The sequence below is a fragment of the Vigna unguiculata genome, chromosome 9 (genome assembly GCF_037176805.1).
Source record: "Vigna unguiculata cultivar grain cowpea cultivar isolate G323 ecotype 2 chromosome 9, ASM3717680v1, whole genome shotgun sequence".
NCBI lineage: Eukaryota > Viridiplantae > Streptophyta > Magnoliopsida > Fabales > Fabaceae > Vigna > Vigna unguiculata.
The window spans coordinates 24,809,552-24,827,775 of NC_140800.1; the positions used below are offsets into that span (position 1 = coordinate 24,809,552).

Here is an 18,224-nt window from a genome sequence, read left to right on the forward strand (position 1 = left end):
TTAGTTACTTTTTTTAGGAGAGAGGGAGGACTTCTTTTTTTTATCCTCTTTTCTCTCCTTTTCCAACTTCTTTCTCATTTGGATTTGATGCTCTACCACTTGGGATGGTGATAAAGGATGCAAGACAAATTTTCTATCCTTGTGAGTGAAGGTGATTTCATTGGTAAGACCATGATGCATGGTTTTCTTGTCAAATTGCCAAGGTCTTCCCAATAAAACATGGCAAGCTTCCATAGGTACTACATCACATAGCACACTATCTTCATATTTCCCTATGGATAACTTGACCTTCACTTGATGTTGGACTGTCAAATCCCCACTTTCATTAAGCCAATGCAATTTGTAAGGTTTTGGATGGGGAATGATAGTCAAAGCCAACTTATCAACCAACCTTGTACTACAACAATTGCAACATGAACCACTATCAACAATGAGAGAACAAGTGTTTTCTAAAATTTTACATCTTGTATGAAAGATGTTCTCTCTTTGTGTTGGCTCTTTTGGAATGGGTTGGTTGCTAAGAAGTCTTCTAATCATTAGAAGGTCTCCTTCACAAGGATAGGCAATTTCCTTAGACTCATCATTAGACTCCTCACTAGAAGTCTCACTCTCACTTTCTTGCTCATCTTGGCTACTATATTGGTCAACACCCCTTAACATCATGGTCTTTTTGGTGAGGCACTAAGATGCAACATGACCTCTACCAAGACACTTAAAACATTTGAATTCACTAGTGCGAGTGTGTGAATATGTGCCTTCCCTTGATTTCTCCTTTTCCTTGAAACTTTTAGAGGGTTCCTCTTTGACTTGCTTACCCTCCCTCTTGAATTCTTTCTTGGTATAAGAGTTAGAGTAGTCATTTCGAAAATTTTTCCTTAGAATTTGTTGCTCTACCTTTATGCAAAGTTGAACCAAGTCATTTAAGTCTTGGTAGGGCAACAATTCTACTCTATCTCTTATCTCAAGACTTAAGCCACTAAGAAACCTTGCAATGGTGGTATCCTCGGACTCCCTAATCTCAACCCTTATCATATATAACTCCATCTTTTGTCTATATTCTTCCACTTTCATTTTCTTTTGATGGAGTCTTTGGAGCTTATCCATTAGCTCTCTATGATAGTAGGAGGGAATATGTCTTCTCCTAAGGGCTCCTTTGAGGTCATTCCAATATTTGACCTCGGGACTTTAATTGATTCTCTTATCTCTTTCGAGGGCAGTCCACCAATACATAGCATTGCACTGGAAGCTAAGGTTAGCTAAGGGTACTTTCCTCTCCTCATTTATTTGATGGCAAGCAAAGAGTTGCTCAACCTTCATTTCCCAATCAAGACAAGCTTCAACATCATCTTTCCCATAAAAGTGAGGGAGGTATATTCTAATGGCTCTTGGTTCCCTAGGCTCTCTTCTTTCTTTTCTTAGAGGAGGATGAGGTTGATAGAAGTTGTCAACTAGTCTACTATCTTCTTCATAGTGTGTGACTAGTGTTGGAGTGTGGGAGTACAAATGTTGACTTCTATTACTCATCCTCTCATGCAACCTTTCCATATTTCTTGTTCCCCTCCTCTCTTCATCTAAAAGTTGATGAAACCTATCTCTTTCTTGTTTTTCCCTCTCCCTTGCAATTATTTCATCTTCCTTCCAACGTAGTAGTGCTCTCAAATCAAAGGCAATTTGTTTCAAACTTATTTCTTCTTCATTTGAAGCACTCATACATTGAGAAGGAGGTTGAGACATTTTTGCTTTTTAGAAGACTTTGGTCTTTAAAAGAAAATTTCAAAGAAGAAGTAGATAGCAAAAGGTTTTAGTTCTCCTCCAAGAAAGAGAGGTGAATCACTTGGATTGCTTACATACCAAGTCTTTCCTAGCCAAGGGAACTTGAAACTTTTGTACAAAACTTCTTAAATGAAATTAATTCAAAGACTAAGTTGACACACACTAAACTATCAATCAAGAAAATTAAAAACAAGAAAGATTATAAGCTATATGCGGCCTAAGTTTTGGTAGAAGTAGAAGGCACTTGGAACCTTCAAACTTCACCACTAAAAGCGCTTCACTAATGTATAGAAGAGGTTCTAGTTAGGAGATGGGATTGAGTACCTAAGACTCCCCCAAGATACCTAACTAGGCCATGAACACAAGAAGGAAAGCATTACAATTTTACAACTCAATTTGAATACAATCAAAGTACACAAAATGTAAAAGGTCTTCTTGGCTTTGTCTTCTTGGCTTGGTCCTCACAAGTGTTTCACTCTTGCACTTCCTCTTGATCTCACAAAAGAGGATTCTCTTTCGGGACTAAGTACTCCACCTCCTAGGACGCTACCTTAGGAAAATTAGATCACCTCCAAAAAGAAGTATGCACCAAATATAGAAACCAAACCAAAAGAGGTCAAGAAATAAAGCAAGAAAAGCACAAAATTATAATTGCTAAACCAAAAGTGAATAATGCCATGACAAACTCAAAGGATTACCAAAGAAATGACAAACTAGAAATAAGGTAAAGAAACAAGATAAGCACTCAAATGAATTACCTAATGAATGGCACTAGAATGGATGAAAAACAACCAAAATAAGCTAGAAAACTGCACTGAATTTGATTTTTCACTCACTGCCAGTCCAAAAACGTGAATTCAGGCCTCTGCTTCAGATATTTTTCATTTTTTTCATTTCTCAACATTTTTCAAAGATTCTTTTTTTCACTTTTTCGTCTATGTCTTAGCTAAAAGAGACAAAAATTAGATTTGGATTTGCACCGGCCAATTTTTTATGATAAATCAAATACAAACAGTGTGCAGTCAGACAGAAACTGGAACTGCAGTAAAATGCAACAAAATAATGCTCTCAAACTCAAGTGATGGTAGTGATTCTAGTGTACTTCTTTTGCCACTTTCTTTTGATCTTTTCTTTTGATTCTTTTTGGCACTTGCTTGTATTCTTTTTGTGCTCTTTTTCTTTCTTTTTATAGCTCTTACAGCAGCGAGTTTCCACCACAAAACAGAATCACCACCACACTATGCTTGATCATTTGCATTTTAATGGAAACAAAAAGCACAAAGGAGAAGGAAACTTAAAGGAATCAAAAGAAGATCATGAAACACAATGAAACACAATGGAATTGCTAAGATCTAAATAGCAATCTGAACTCAAAAACAGAAATGAAAAAGCACCAAAGCACAATTAATTGAAAGGAAATTTAGTGTGGTTTATGGTGATTTTAAGCTAGCACAAGGAAAATTCCCACTGGACATTAAGATAACTAAGGTGATCTAGATGTGAAGGTTCATTTCCAAGGCTCAAAGAGAGAAGAGAGTGTTAATTTTAAGGATTAAAAACTACACTCAAATCTGAAAAAAAATTCAGCAACACATCACCAACAAATTCAAAGAAAATTAAAAGCTAAACATGGAATTAATGACATATATGGACTAAACATGACTCTAGACAAAACATATGGATCTTAAAATCAAAATAAACTCAAGAATCAAGAGAATGAACTGAACAAAAAACAACAAATACTCAATTAAAATGAAAAGTAAATGGTAGAAACCAAATAGAACACCTAAAGCACACAAGGATGGTTCAAGATGAAGCAAATGAAGATGAACCAAAGTAAAAAGACTTTAATACTTAAAATAAAATGAACAAAAACAGCAAGACAAGTAGGAGAAGTGATGAACAACACGGAATTGAAAGAAAAATGAAGAAGCACTTAACCCACTAAAAACCAGGCTTTGATACCACATGATGGCTTCTTCTTGTCTCCATTGAAGCTTGCATGAAGAATGGAGGCTCCATGGATGGTGTTGGATGCGGAAGCATGAAGGAAAGAAGCTTAAGGTGTTTGGTTTGGTGTAGGTGAAAGGATTCTTAAGAGAGGTGAGGCCAACTCCTAAGGAAGAAGACTAGAGTAAACTAGAGAAGAGTTTACTCTAAGGTGAGCTCAAAAGAGATTTGTGCACAAATTGGGGCAGCAATTCATTACTCAATTTCAAGCTGAAAAATACATCTCCTAAGCCTTCTATTTATAGGCTAAAATGAGACGAAGGAGTCTCCAAAAAGTGGAGGGAAAAAGGAGTCTAGAAAGTTGAATTTTGGAGCCAAAAAGGATCATGTGGGAGGTGTAACTTGCCACCTAAGCAAGTCACACTTGTCTTGCCATGGGAAGCTAACTCTCATCCTTGGAGAGCAAGTTTGAGAAGCTTCTAGGCTTTTCTAGAGTAGACACACTACTCTTGGCCCATTTGGCCCAATTTCCCTTTTTGGTCCAAAATTACTTCTAAAGCCCAATTTCCTCTAAGGCCCAATACATGGCCCAAAGAAAATCCTATTCTACTGGGCCCAAAATACAAAGCCCAAAATAAAATCCTAATCTAATATTTACAAGCAAAATGTCCTAGGCTAGGTCTTCACATTTTCCTTGGCCCATGTGAAGTTCATCTTGGGCCTTGCATGCGCATTTAAGGCCCATTCCTCTTGTATTCTCCTAGCCATGGCTCTTGTTGTAGGTCCCTTGGCTCGAGGCATCTCATCACCACCAGAGATGGTGTTAATGGTGCCACGTAGGGGAGGGTCGGCAGGGGTGATGTCGGTGCAGGCCGGCTCGGGTTCTTGGCTGGCGGGTTGGGCGGGGCGTCTGTCGTGATGGGAGTCATGTGGAGGACGTCTGTGATCGGATCGAGGGGGGTGACGGGATCGAGAGGAGGAGGAATGGTCATCTCTACGGGTGAAGTGGCGAAAGTGGCCAGCACGGACAAGTTCTTCTATTTTATCCTGGAGTGCTTTACATTCTTTTGTAGTGTGGCCATGGTTGCGATGGTAGCAGCAATATTTGGTCATATCAGCGTTGGGAGGTATGGTTGTCTTGCGTGGTGGAGGGATTAGGTCAGCTTGTAGGGCCTCGTCGAGGATGCGGGAGCGGGCTATGGTAAGAGGGGCGTATCTGGTGAAGCGAGGTTGGCGGGGCTCGCGTGGGTGGGTATCAGGATGTGGGTTAGGTTGTGGGGTAGGGTTGGTGGTGGTGGTTGCATAGTCGTTGCAGAATTTGGTGTGGAGGGTTTGCATTTCCTCCATGCGGACATAGTCAGCTGCACGTAATTTGAGCTCGTGCATGGAGGCAGGTGGGTGGAGGTAGACGTTGTTAGCGAAGGGGTCGGGTTGTAGGGTAAGTGCCATTAACTGAAGGATCATCTCCTGATTAAGGTGTGGGGTACGAAGAGCTGCCTTACTGACGCGATCTATGAATGCTCTAAGTGGTTCGCCTTGTTCTTGTCTAATGCCCAGGAGGGAGATGGTGGTAGTTTGGTGCGGGTGGCTGCCAACGAAATGGTTGGAGAACATGTGAGAAAAGACGTTGAAACTGTCGATGGAGTAAGGTGGAAGGGTTGTGAACCATTCTAGGGTAGGACCCTTGAGGGTGGTGGGGAAGCCTTTGCAAAAGACTGCATCTTGGGACGTGTACAGGGCGACATGGGTGATGTAGACTTTGAGGTGCTCGTCAGGGTCGGTTTCGGTAGTATAGCGGTCCAGGGTGAAAGGTTCCCACTGGGCAGGAAGAAGGGTGTTGGCGATAAAGTCAGTGAAGGGGTGACGGCGTCTGGGCTGGTGGGGTGGGATGTGATGGTTGATCATAGCGGGGAATGTGGAGGTAAGGTTGTGAGGGGGGATGTGGGCCATTGGAAGGTATTGTGGGTTGTATTGTGGAACATGTTGGTGTGTAGGGTGGTGGGTATGTTGTAGGGGATTTGGGTGGTAGGGAGGGTAGCGGCAGGGGTTGGGGGTGCGGTGAGCTCTGGTTGAGTAGATGGGAAGTGAGGGGGATGGGTAGAGGGAATGGGTGTTTTTTGAGTAGTGGTGAAGGTGTGAGGAGTGGGGTTGTATTCGCTTTCTTCCTCCGTGGGCTGGAAGGCCGGAGACCTTGCAGCTTCAGACGTTTCCTTGGCTTTCCCCTTCAGGTTGGGATCAGCTTCAATCTTTCGCCTTAGGCTCGTAGTGCCTCCATCTCGTCAGCGCTGCGTTTCTTCAGATCTACGAGTTCTTGCTGCATCTTCGCTTGGCCGTCTAGGATGGCGGCCAGATCAGGGGTGATGCCAGCAGGTCCTGAGGGACCAGCATCCGCCTGCTTGTTCACTCTAGCTTTGCTACGGGTGGAAACCATCTTCAGAGAAAAATGGGTACTGAAGGTGTTCGTCTCGTGCCCCACGGTGGGCACCAATTGTTCCTACAGAAGAACAAATAAGATGAGTCAAGCACAAGCGTCACCTTACAATTGGTATATGTCAGCTTGAACCCAGGAGGGGTTACCTTCAAAAGAGTCTCCAAAGCTCAAGTAAGTCAAAGCTCTCAGAAGGTCAAACCAGTGATTAATGAATGTGTACCTTTAATTACTGGGGTCCACGCGTATTTATAGAGCATTAATGGTGTCTGATTACCTCATGGGCCAGGCCTTTACTTGGGCTCTGGCTTGGGCTGTGAGTGGGCATGGGCCCTAACCCAGGCCCTTAAGACCTATTGAACGCGGGGGCTTCTATTTTCACTAAGTTTATTGGAGTGGTCGGCCTGGGCTTTAATCTTACCGGGTTTGCTGGAGTAGCCGGGCTAGGCCAGCTACTTATCTTGATGGCTTACGTTGGTTATATGAGGTGTAGGTTGTTCCTCTAGATGTTTAGGTTAAAGCTGGTACAAGTTAGGCTAACTCGGCCTAGGCTGAGTACTTGGCTGCCTTGGTATATGCATTGTTTACTTATTTGGTCGAGTTTGGCTAGGTGTGACACAGTTACATATCAAGGTGGGGTAGTGTTGGCAGGAAAAGTGCTCCACGGATTGCAACCATTGGAAAGGAACAAAGATGAATATATTCAAATTGAATTAGATCCTGGAGGAAGAGAATTAGTTTCAAGTTGTGGGAAAATAAAGTCCTTCACAAGATCACAATCAACTTATACTAAAACTAGTAGAAAAATAAACTCTTAAGATTCGGGACGAATCTTCTCGAAGAAGGAAGGTATGATGTGAATTGCGTATGGGCCAAATGGAGGATGACTAATGCGCCATGTTGATGCAGTTTCTTTTATTTAAATAAGGGCGCAATGCTTTGTAAAATTGGCTTACCAAATTGTGTTTTGGCTTAACCAATTAATGCGCTTGAGTTTTGCTTAATTTTCAATTTCTAATAAGTGTCCACATGCCAACTTAAGAACCAGCCTTTGGAAGATCCATAGCTTAAAGTTTGTAGATGACTTTCGGTAGCCTTAATTTCAGTTACAATCAACCATTAAGTAGTGGATCATGATTAGCTTAAGTGGATCAGTAATAGCTTTAAGTGGGTTGTAATTGAAATTTATGTGTCTTATGTCATTCTGATGGTTAAAGCTCCTATATAAACTGAACCACTTTCATCAATTAAAGCTAGTTGCATTTAATTCAGAAAATATCAGAGTTTTATTTCTTCTATCTTAGTGAGAGTGATTCTCCTAAGTTCTTGAGAGATTCATGAATCCCTGAGTTTTGTCAAAGGTCCTTTATCATTATGTGTGTTTAAACTCTTAGGCTTATCTGTCATTCTTGGAAGTGTGATGTCGATCAATTTCCTCTCCATGTTCGTATATGTTTCCATTTTTTCGTTATAAATAATTTCTCAAATTTCTCGCTTATTACCATTCCAACCTTGATAGACCAACAAAACGAATCCAACCCTCTGCATTCACATCATTTGGTATTAAGTGCCTGGCTATCTAGATTTGGAATAGGAATGGAAGTTTATTATACAAGGTGTTTAATTGAAGGCCACCCATGTTTAGTTGCATTCGTGTACGGAAGCGACAACAATGTTGTGAGCCAAAGATTGGTGGAGAAACTGCAGTTACCAACAACCTTTCATCCGAATCAAGCATGGATCAAATTCAGTACAGAGCAGTGTGTGAAAGAAGTATTATGTGATGTTGCTCCAATGGACTCTTGTCATCTTCTTTTAGAATGGGCATTGCTTCATTTTAAAACACTCAATCTTGATGAACGTTCCCTTGTTGGAGGCACGAGGGGCATAAAGTGAAGTGGAGATTTATGACACCAAGGCAAGTCAGTAAGGATCAACATAGGCTGAAGGACAAAATAGAAAAAGAAAGAATAAAAAAAGAAGCAATAAAAACTGCAAAAAGAAGGGAAAATGAAGAAAAAGAAATGGAAGTAGAGAAAAATATGATGGGAAGTTTATTTGTCAATGGTTTTTCTTCTACAGTTTGTGATGTCATTTTAAATGAACAAAAGCATATGCTTGTGAATGAAACACACCAACTCCCATGTTTGAAAAGGAAGCTTGTCCATAGTGCTTTATTATGCATTTGGTCCGTTGATGAGAAGCAAATTTGTCAAACAGAATGCATGGAATTATTTACTGTTACATATCAATGTAGGGTAGTGTTGGCAGGCAAAGTGCTCCACGGATTGCAACCATTGGAAAGGAACAAAGATGAATATATTCAAATTGAATTTGATCCTGGAGGAAGAGAATTAGTTTCACGTTGTGGAAAAATAAAGTCCTTCACAAGAGAATTAGTTTCACGTTGTGGGATGAATCTTCTCGAAGAAGGAGGGTGTGATGTGAATTACGTATGGGCCAAATGGAGGATGACTAATGCGCCTTGTTGATGCAATTTCTTTTATTTAAATAAGGGCCCAATGCTTTGTAAAATTGGGTTACCCAACTGTGTTTTGGCTTAACCAATTAATGCGCTTTAGTTTAGCTTTATTTTTAATTTGTAATAAGGGTCCACATGACACCTTAAGAACCAGCCTTTGGAAGATCCATTGCTTAAAGTTTGCAGATGACTTTCGGTAGCTTTAATTTCAGTTACAATCAACCATTAAGTAGTGGATCATTATTAGCTTGAGTGGATCATTAATAGCTTTAAGTGGGTTGTAATTGAAATTTATGTGTCTTTTGTCATTCTGATGGTTAAAGCTCCTATATAAACTGAAGCACTTTCATCAATGAAAGCAAGTTGCGTTTTATTCAAAAAATACCAGAGTTTTATTTCTTCTGTCTTAGTAAGAGTGATTCTCCTAACTTCTTGAGTGATTCAAGAATCCCTGACTTTTGTCAAAGGTCCTTATCACTATGTGTGTTTAAACTCTTAGGCTTATCTTCCCTTCTTGGAAGTGTGATGTCGATCAATTTCCGCTCCATCTTCGTATATGTTTCCATTTTTTCGTTTTAAATCATTTCTCAAATTTCTTGCTTATTATCATTCCAACCTTGATAGATCAGTAAAACGAATCCAACCCTCTGCATTCACATCATTTGGTATACAATGCCTGGCTATCTAGATTTGGAATAAGAATGGAAGTTTATTATACAAGGTGTTTAATTGCAGGCCACCCATGTTTAGTTGCATTCCCGTACGGAAGCGACAACAATGTTGTGAGCCAAAGATTGGTAGAGAAACTGCAGTTACCAACAACCTTTCATCCGAATCAAGCATGGATCAAATTCAGTACAGAGCAATGTGTGAAAGAAGTATTATGTGATGTTGCTCCCATGGACTCTTGTCATCTTCTTTTGGAATGGGCATGGCTTCGTTTTAAAACACTCAATCTTGATGAACATTCCCTTTGCTTGAGGCACGAGGGACATAAAGCCTAGTTGAGATTTATGACACCAAGGCAAGTCGGTAAGGATCAACATAGGCTGAAGGAGAACATAGAAAAGGAAAGAATAAAAAAAGAAGCAATAAGAACTGCAGAAGGAAGGGAAAATGAAGAAAAAGAAATGGAAGTAGAGAAAAATATGATGGAAAGTTTATTTGTCAATGTTTTTTCTTCTACAGTTTGTGATGTCATTTTAAAAGAACAAAAGCATATGCATGTGAATGAAACACACCAACTCCCATGTTTGAAAAGGAAGCTTGTCCATAGTGCTTTATTATGCATTTGGTCCGTTGATGAGAAGCAAATTCGTCAAACACAACGCATGAAATTATTTATTGTTACATATCAAGGTGGGGTAGTGTTGGCAGGCAAAGTGCTCCACGGATTGCAACCATTGGAAAGGAAGAAAGATGAATATATTCAAATTCAATTTGATCCTGGATGAAGAGAATTAGTTTCAAGCGTTTGAAAAATAAATTCCTTCACAAGATTACAATAAACTTATACTAAAACTAATAGAAAAATAAAGTCTTAAGATTCGGGACGAATCTTCTCGAAGAACGAGGGTATGATGTGAATTGCGTATGGGCCAAGTGCAGGATGACTAATGTGCCACGTTGATGCAGTTTCCTTTCTTTAAAGAAGGGCCCAATGCTTTGTAAAATTGGCCTACCAAATTGTGTTTTGGCTTAACCAATTAATGTGCTTTAGTTTTGCTTTATTTTAAAGTTGCAACAATGGTCCACATGCCAACTTAAGATCCAGCCTTTGGAAGATCAAGAGGACCATTGCTTAAAGTTTGTAGAAGACTTTCGGTAGCCTTAATTTCAGTTACAATCAACCATTAAGTAGTGGATCATTATTAGCTTGAGTGGATCATTAATAGCTTTAAGTGGGTTATAATTGAAATTTATGTGTCTTTTGTCATTCTGATGGATAAAGCTCCTATATAAACTGAACCACTTTCATCAATGAAAGCAAGTTGCGTTTTATTCAGAAAATATCAGAGTTTTATTTCTTCTATCTTAGTAAGAGTGATTCTCCTAAGTTCTTGAGTGATTCAATAATCCCTGAGTTTTGTCAAAGGTCCTTTATCACTATGTGTGTTTAAACTCTTAGGCTTATCTTCCATTCTAGGAAGTGTGATGTCGATTAATTTCCGCTCCATCTTCTTATATGTTTCCATTTTTTCGTTTTAAATAATTTCTCAAATTTCTTGCTTATTAGCATTCCAACCTTAATAGATCAGTAAAACGAATCCAACCCTCTGCATTCACATCATTTGGTATTCAGTTCCTGGATATCTAGATTTGGAATAGGAATGAAAGTTTATTATACAAGGTGTTTAATTGAAGGCCACCCATGTTTAGTTGCATTCGCGTACGGAAGCGATAACAATATTGTGAGCCAAAGATTGGTGGAGAAACGGCAGTTACCAACAACCTTTCATCCGAATCAAGCATGGATCAAATTCAGTACAGAGTAGTGTGTGAAAGAAGTATTATGTGATGTGGGTCCCACGGACTCTTGTCATCTTTTTGAATGGGCATGGCTTCTTTTTAAAACACTCAATCTTGATGAATGTTCCCTTTGCTTGAGGCACGAGGGACATAAAGTGCAGTTGAGATTTATGACACCAAGGCAAGTTAGTAAGCATCAACATAGGCTGAAGGAGAAAATAGAAAAAGAAAGAATAAAAAAGAAGCAATAAAAACTGCAGAAGGAATGGAAAATGAAGAAAAAGAAATGGAAGTAGAGAAAAATATGATGGAAAATTTATTTGTCAATGTTTTTTCTTCTACAGTTTGTGATGTCATTTTACATGAACAAAAGGATATGCATGTGAATGAAACACACAAACTTCCATGTTTGAAAAGGAAGCTTGTCTATAGTGCTTTATTATGCATTTGGGCCGCTGATGAGAAGCAAATTCGTCAAACACAACGCATGGAATTATTTATTGTTACATATCAAGGTGGGGTAGTGTTGGCAGGCAAAGTGCTCCACGGATTGCAACCATTGGAAAGGAACAAAGATAAGTATATTCAAATTCAAGTTCTAATAAGGGTCCACATGCAACTGAAGAAGCAGCCTTTGGAAGATCAGGAGGACCATTGCTTAAAGTTTGTAGATGACTTTTGGTAGCCTTAATTTCCATTACAATCAACCATTAAGTAGTGGATCATTATTAGCTTGAGTGGATCATTAATAGCTTTAAGTGGGTTGTAATTGAAATTTATGTGTCTTTTGTCATTCTGATGGTTAAAGCTCCTATATAAACTAAACCACTTTCATTAATGAAAGCAAGTTGCGTTTTATTAAGAAAATATCAGAGTTTTATTTCTTCTGTCTTAGTGAGAGGGATTCTCCTAAGTTCTAGAATGATTCAAGAATCCCTGAGTTTTGTCAAAGGTCCTTTATCACTATGTGTGTTTAAACTCTTAGGCTTATCTTCCATTCTTGGAAGCGTGCTGTCGCTCAATTTCCGCTCCATCTTCTTATATGTTGCCATTTTTTCGTTTTAAATAACTTGTCAAACTTCTTGCTTATTAGCATTCCAACCTTGATAGATTAGTAAAACGAATCCAACCCTTTGCATTCACATCATTTTGTATTCAGTGCCTGGCTATCTAGATTTGGAATAGGAATGGAAGTTTATTATACAACGTGTTTAATTGATGGCCACCCATGTTTAGTTGCATTCGCGTACGGAAGCGACAACAATGTTGTGAGCCTAAGATTGATGGAGAAAATGCAGTTACCAACAAACTTTCATCCGAATCAAGCATGGATGAAATTTAGTACTGAGCAGTGTGTGAAAGAAGTATTATGTGATGTTGCTCCCATGGACTCTTGTCATCTTCTTTTGGAATGGGCATGGCTTCGTTGTAAAACACTCAATCTTGATGAACGTTCTGTTTGATTGAGGCACGAGGGACAGAAAGTGAAGTTGAGATTTATGACACCAAGGAAAGTCAGTAAGGATCAACATAGGTTGAAGGAGAAAATAGAAAAAGAAAGAATAAAAAAAGAAGCAATAAAAACTGCAGAGGGAAGGGAAAATGTAGAAAAAGAAATGGAAGTAGAGAAAAATATGATGGAAAGTTTCTTTGTCAATGTTTTTTCTTCTACAGTTTGTGATGTCATTTTAAATGAACAAAAGCATATCCATGTGAATGAAACACACCAACTCCCATGTTTGAAAAGGAAGCTTGTCCATAGTGCTTTTTATGCATTTGGTCTGTTGATGAGAAGCAAATTCGTCAAACACAACGCATGGAATTATTTATTGTTACATATCAAGGTGGGGTAGTGTTGGCAGGCAAAGTGCTCCACGGATTGCAACCATTGGAAAGGAAGAAAGATGAATATATTCAAATTGAATTTGATCCTGGAGGTAGAGAATTACTTTGAAGTTGTGGAAAAATAAGGTCCTTCACAAGATCACAATAAACATATACTAAAACTAATAGAAAAATAAAGTCTTAAGATTCGGGACGAATCTTCTCGAAGAAGGAGGGTATGATGTGAATTGCGTATGGGCCAAATGGAGGATGACTAACGCGCCATGTTGATGCAGTGTCTTTTACTTATATAAGGGCCAAGTGCTTTGTAAAATTGGCTTACCAAATTGTGTTTTGGCTCAACCAGTTAATGCGTTTTAGTTTTGCTTTATTTTCAAGTTGTAATAACGATACACATGCCAACTTAAGAACCAGCCTTTGGAAGATCAAGAGGACCATTGCTTAAAGTTTGTAGATGACTTTCGGTAGCCTTAATTTCAGTTACAATCAACCATTAAGTAGTGGATTAATATTAGCTTGAGTGGATCATTAATAGCTTTAAGTGGGTTGTAATGGAAATTTATGTGTCTTTTGTCATTCTGATGGTTAAAGCTCCTATATAAATTGAACCACTTTCATCAATTAAAGCTAGTTGCGTTTTATTCAGAAAATATCAAAGTTTTATTTCTTCTATCTTAGTGAGATTGATTCTCCTAAGTTCTTGAAAGATTCATGAATCCCTGAGTTTTGTCAAAGGTCCTTTATCATTATGTGTCTTTAAACTCTTACTCTTATCTTCCATTCTTGGAAGTGTGATGTCGATCAATTTCCTCTCCATGTTCTTATATGTTTCCATTTTTTCGTTTTAAATAATTTCTCAAATTTCTTACTTATTAGCATTCCAACCTTGATAGACCAGCAAAACGAATCCAACCCTCTGCATTCACTTCATTTAGTATTCAGTGCCTGGCTATCTACATTTAGAATAGGAATGGAAGTTTATTATGCAAGTTGTTTAATTGAAGGCCACCCATGTTTAGTTGCATTCGCATACGGAAGCGACAATAATGTTGTGAGCCAAAGATTGGTGGAGAAACTGCAGTTACCAACAACCTTTCATCCGAATCAAGCATTGATCAAATTCAGTACAGAGCAATGTGTGAAAGAAGTATTATGTGATGTTGCTCCCATGGACTCTTGTCATCTTCTTTTCGAATGTGCATGGCTTCGTTTTAAAACAAATAATCTTGATGAACGTTCCCTTTGTTTGAGGCACGAGGGACATAAAGTGAAGTTGAGATTTATGACACCAAGGCAAGTCCGTAAGGATCAACATAGGCTAAAGGAGAAAATAGAAAAAGAAAGAATAAAAAAAGAAGCATTAAAAACTGCAGAAGGAAGGGAAAATGAAGAAAAAGAAATTGAAGCAGAGAAAAATATGATGGAAAGTTTATTTGTCAATGTTTTTTCGTCTACAGTTTGTGATGTCATTTTAAATGAACAAAAGGATATGCGTGTGAATGGAACACACCAACTTCCATGTTTGAAAAGGAAGCTTGTCCATAGTGCTTTATTATGCATTTGGTCCGTTGATGAGAAGCAAATTCGTCAAACACAACGCATGGAATTATTTATTGTTACATATCAAGTTGGGGTAGTATTGGCAGGCAAAGTGCTCCACGGATTGCAACCATTGGAAAGGAAGAAAGATGAATATATTCAAATTGAATTTGATCCTAGAGGAAGAGAATTAGTTTCAAGTTGTGGAAAAATAAAGTCCTTCACAAGATCACAACAAACTTATACTAATACTAGTAGAAAAATAAAGTCTTAAGATTCGGGACGAATCTTCTCGAAGAAGGAGGGTATGATGTGAATTGTGTATGGGCCAAATGGAGGATGACTAACGCGCCATGTTCATGCAGTGTCTTTTATTTAAATAAGGGACCAGTGCTTTGTAAAATTGGCTTACCAAATTGTGTTTTGGCTTAACCAGTTAATGCATTTTAGTTTTGTTTTATTTTCAAGTTGTAATAACGATCCACATGCCAACTTAAGAACCAGCCATTGGAAGATCAAGAGGACCATTGCTTAAAGTTTGTAGATGACTTTCGGTAGCCTTAATTTCAGTTACAATCAACCATTAAGTAGTGGATTAATATTAGCTTGAGTGGATCATTAATAGCTTTAAGTGGGTTGTAATGGAAATTTATGTGTCTTTTGTCATTTTGATGGTTAAAGCTCCTATATAAACTTTCATCAATTAAAGCTAGTTGCGTTTTATTCAGAAAATATCAGAGTTTTATTTCTTCTATCTTAGTGAGAGTGATTCTCCTAAGTTCTTAAAAGATTCATGCATCCCTAAGTTTTGTCAAAGGTCCTTTATCATTATGTGTGTTTAAACTTTTACTCTTATCTTCCATTCTTAGAAGTATGATGTCGATGAATTTCCTCTCCATGTTCTTATATGTTTCCATTTTTCGTTTAAAATAATTTCTCAAATTTCTTGCTTATTAGCATTCCACCTTGGTAGATCAGTAAAACGAATCCAACCCTCTGCATTCACATCATTTGGTATTCAGTGCATGGCAATCTAGATTTGGAATAGGAATGGAAGTTTATTATGCAAGGTGTTTAATTGAAGGCCACCCATGTTTAGTTGCATTCGCGTATGGAACCGACAACAATGTTGTGAGCCAAAGATTGGTGGAGAAACTGCAGTTACCAACAACCTTTCGTCCGAATCAATCATGGATCAAATTCAGTACAGAGCAGTGTGTGAAAGAAGTATTATGTGATGTTGCTCCCATGGACTCTTGTCATCTTCTTTTGGAATGGGCATGGCTTCGTTTTAAAACACTCAATCTTGATGAACGTTCCCTTTGTTTGAGGCACAAGGGACATAAAGTGAAGTTGAGATTTATGACACCAAGGCAAGTCAGTAAGGATCAACATAGGTTGAAGGAGAAAATAGAAAAAGAAAGAATAAAAAAGAAGCAATAAAAACTGCAGAAAGAAGGGAAAATGAAGAAAAAGAAATGGAAGTAGAGCAAAATATGATGGAAAGTTTATTTGTTAATGTTTTTTCTTCTACAATTTGTGATTTCATTTTAAATGAACAAAAGGATATGATGAAGGATTATCTTGTTCCTTTTTAAGATTATTGAATATGGTGTGAGTTGATTAAGAAAACCAAGGAAATCCCCACTGGACATTAAGATAGCAAGCTATCTAGATGTGAAGGTTCCTTTCACAAAGCTCAAGAGAAGAAGATGATGGATTGATTCAAAACAAAAAGGAAATGGAAGGCACATAAACCATAGAAAACCAAGAACAATTAAAGGAAGAAGAAAATATAAAATGGAAATGAAAGAAATGGTAAAAATGTGAGAAGCACGCCACTACAAGGCTAGGCTAGAAGCCATGGCAACCTTGAAGATGAGTGGATGTGTGCCGCCACTTGCTATGCAAGATAAGGCTTAAAAGTATTCACTCCCAAGGGAGGAAACTCTCACAAATGGTTGAGACACAAGAGTGTTTTTACTTTAAAATGTTCAACCCTTTTACATGTCTAGGAGCACCCCTTATATAGAAGAGTTTAGGGGCCTCTAAGCAAATAAAAGATACCTAAGGATGTCTCTACAAAAACCTAACCCTAGCTTCTAGAAACTAGGTCAAATAAGGTTACAAAAATGAGAGACAAAAGAGCTAACTATGGTGTGTGCAAGGCTAATTTCGTTCTAGCACAAAAGGAGACCAAGAATGTGTCTCATATGTCTCTAGAAAGTGGCCATAGTGTGCTAAAAACAAAGGAGACCAAAGGTACATAGGTACACTTGCTTTATGCCTTTTTCTTTATGCTTTATGCCTTTGCTTTACTCTCTCCTCCACATCATTTATGCTCCCCAATCACCATGTGCCACCTAGCATTGCTTTCTTACTTCTAATTAACCTACAAAGCAAATAAACATAGATTAGCATGTTGGCTTAAGTCAAGTCAACTATAGTCAACAAGTCAAACCTAGTCAAAGGTCAACAAGTCAACTAAAGTTGATTCAACTAAGTCAACTTAGGGAATCAAAAATAACAAACATAAATGAAAGGGATGAAGGATTAGTGAACTTCCTTTCTAAACATGCTTAGTCTTCTTAAGCATGTGCCTCCATCCTTGGTTGGGGTCAATCCTTCATCATCCTCCCCTCCTTGGAGAGAATTTGACCACAAATTCTTTAAGCCTTTGTGGATGGAGCTTGACTTGATTTGGGGGAGGATTTGCGTCTCCTTTTTTTGAGCTCTTGTTCCATCCTTTCTAAGGATATTACCCTTAGCTTTGGTTAGGCCATCTTTATTTTCTAGAGTACTCTTCCTCTCTTGCTTGTGCTTTGGGCCTTCCTTTTTGGCTTGGGAAGAGAAGGAAGAGTGATGCACATGTTGCTTTGGAAGATTTTTTTTGTAGGCAAGTAACACCTTAGTCAAAGCTTGCCCATTTTCTTTTTCTTCTTTATCTTTTCTTATTATATTTCTATCCTTATTAACTTCTTGAGGTGATAGAGGTTGTAAAGTGGTCTTTTTTCCATTTATGAAGAAAATGTATTGGTTGGTATGACCATCATGTAAAGATTGTTTATCAAATTGCCATGGCCTACCTAGTAAGATATGTGTGACTTCCATGGGAACAACATCACATAACACCTCATCTTTATAGCTTCCTATAGAGAAGTTAATTAGGACTTGTTTATTGACATCTATTTCTCCCTCTTTACTTATCCAAGCAAGCTTGTAGGGCTTAGCATGAGGAATGGTCTCTAAGCTAAGCTTTTCCACCAACCTTGTGCTAGCTACATTGGTACTACTTCCTCCATCAATAATTAGAGAGCAAACCCATTTGTTAATTTTGCATCTAGATTGAAAAATGTTTTCTCTTTGAGTTGGCTCAAGCTCACTTTGATCTTGACCTATCATGCGCTTTAATAACATAGGGTCTTTCTCAAAAATTTTAGTTTTATTAGAGGAAGAAGATTCTTTTGAAAGAGAATGGGGAGATGAGTGTTCACTTTCAACATCATTACTCTTCTTTAAGACCATGGTCTTCTTGGTTGGGCAATTTAAAGCAATGTGATTATAACCCAAACATTTAAAACATTTAATGGAACTTGATCTTGAAGAAGTGGAATGGTGAATGTGATCACTTGGAGATTTACTTTTACTTGGTGGTTCTTGATGAGAGTTAGAAGGGAACTTATCATGTCTCTTTTTATCCTTTCCCTTCCATGAGTGACTAAAGTAGTGGTTGGGTGA

The 18,224-nt window shown here is 38.3% G+C and overlaps 1 pseudogene; it reads right to left on the reverse strand.

Moving 5' to 3' along the window:
• On the reverse strand, positions 1-1,317 carry LOC146883807 (uncharacterized; annotated as a pseudogene).
• Positions 1,318-18,224: the final 16,907 nt, after the last annotated feature.